Source organism: Notamacropus eugenii, chromosome 3 (genome assembly GCF_028372415.1).
Source record: "Notamacropus eugenii isolate mMacEug1 chromosome 3, mMacEug1.pri_v2, whole genome shotgun sequence".
Taxonomy (NCBI): Eukaryota; Metazoa; Chordata; class Mammalia; order Diprotodontia; family Macropodidae; genus Notamacropus; species Notamacropus eugenii.
The window spans coordinates 15105369-15107769 of record NC_092874.1 but is presented as its reverse complement, the minus strand read 5'-3'; positions in this window follow the sequence as shown (position 1 = coordinate 15107769).

Below are 2401 nucleotides of genomic sequence, written 5' to 3'. Positions count from 1 at the left end.
GCACATCTTTTTGACATGGTCACCATATATATTTCTTTTGCTTGCCTAGGGTAATTTGGATACAAGGGGTTTTTCTTTCCTTCTGTTTTTAATTGGACAGAGGTTGGGGAGGGGGGTAGTGATGGTAATGCCAAAAAAGAAAGAAAAAAGAAGAGGAAGACCATTGAAACATTTTTAAAATGCACAGAGAGAGAAGTTCAGAAGAAAGCTGGAGAGTTTTGAAATTAATGCGTTGAATTTTTTTGTGTAGTTTTTTTAACAAGCAAGTGGCAGGGAATAGATTCCATTTCATGCTGGTCTTCTTTTTGTGCTCTATTTTGTATATGGAAATGCTCATCTTGGTGTTTTATAAGTTCAGAATTTTTAAAAACTAAATTTAAAAAAAGAGTAAAAATATGAGTTGTTTGATTAAGTTTCCTGTAGTCAAACTGATTATATTCCTTGAAATCAATATTCCATCCATTTCCTACCTCCAAAACATTTATTTTAAGTCATTCCCCATGTTTGGAATGCAATTACTCTTCACCTCTAGCTTTGACTCTTTGGCTTCCACCCAGATTTCCCTCAATTGCTCCCCCCCCCCCCCCAATTCCATGAAACCTTCCGTATTCCTCCTTGCCCCCTCCCCCCCAGTTGGCAGTATCCTCTTCCTCCTCACTCTAGCTAGAGTTTGACTATGGTTGGGTGTTAATTATTTAAGCATCTGCTATGCTTCTCAAGTAGGATATAAACTCCTTGAGGTCAGGCACTGATTTGTTTTTGTCTGTGTTCAGTTAATGTACAGTGCTCTGCATATACTAGGTGATTAATACATAACTGTGTAGTTACACAACACTCCTCTTGTTTTTTTTTCTACATCATTATCATTTGTATCTATATTATCAAAACATTTTTCTTGAGAGTATCCCCTCCCTCTTGGACTGATCTCCCTTGCAGAATTTTAGGATAAGGGATCCTCTTTTTTTCTCTGAATTCTTTGAAACTTGCTGTCTCCAGGTCTAGGTTATATGTCTGACCCTGCCAGATATACCTTTCCTTATTCTATTATGAGCTCCTAGGTCTGGTGGGCATTTCTTCCTACCTTTCCCATACTGGAATCACATAAGAAAGTTGTTCTACATTATAACTTTCATTTAAAGTGCACACAAATATGATAGTTGGTTTGGACCTTTGATTTAATCAGCCATGAGAATTCCCCAGAAGGAAACCCCCTTGACATTGATATTGACAACCCCCTTGATATTGCACAATATTTAGCCCTCGAGAGTCCCCTGAGACATTAAGGGTTTTGATGTTTTGTCCAGGGTCCCACTCCCAGTCAGAATGCTTCTGGTCCTCCTGACTCCAAGGTTGGCTCTCCATTTGCTCTGCCATGCTGCCTGGAGTGATGACTTAAACAGCTATTTTGGTTGTTTTAATGAAATAATGTTTATGTTAGACAAAGTGTTAGTAACTCTTTTCTAGATTAATCTCTATTATTTATTCCCAAATATTAAAAGTCAAAACAGAAATCATTTCCTCCTCCTAGATCCAAAGAAAAGAATGATTCATTTTCACAGATGGACCTTTCCTTCTCTATTTTGAAATTCCTTCCAATGATCAGCCCTCTGGTCATCCCTACCTACTCATTCCACGTGGGGTAGCGTCCATGTTCTCCCAAGTTAGCCACAGGAGTTGCACCCAGTGTGTTGGAGGCCTTTCTGCACTTCTCCTGTCATCCCATTGGCACTCTCTGAATGCCCTTGATTTTATTGCTCTTGCCACCTGACCAGCTCATGCTTGATGATACCCCTCCCCTCTCTTAGGAGCTCCTTGTAGGTTGCACATTGTAGCCTGCTCATCAGCACCATGGGCATCTCCACTGCCTCCCTCATGACATTCATACTTAGTTCTTTGGAGTTGTGTTGTTCTGTATCTCAGTGCCATATGCTAACTCTAGTAAAATTTATTGATGTTTCCTTCTAATAACTAAGCTAGTAATAAAATGTCCAGTTAGATAAGTGTCCCCACACGTGGTAAGGGCTGTCATGTGGACGAGAGATTAGACGTGTTCTACTTGGTCCCAGAGGGTGGGATAAGCATGCTATCAATGCCTTTCTCCGAGTTACTGATAGAAAAGCCCAGTTCCCTGGGGCACTCCGCCGGAGAGTGCCTTCTAAGCGAACAATAAACCATTAATGATTTCTCTTTGGCCCAGCCATTCAGCCAGTCCCAAATCTAATTACACTCTCATCTAACCCACGTCTCTACATCTTCCACAAGATTAGCATGAGATACTGTCAAAGGCCTCACTAAAATCAAAGCAAACTATACCCGTAGTATTTTCCCAATCTACCAGTTTAGTAATCTAGTTAAAAAAAACAAAACAGCGGAGAAATGAGGTGAGTCTGGTTTTCTCTGT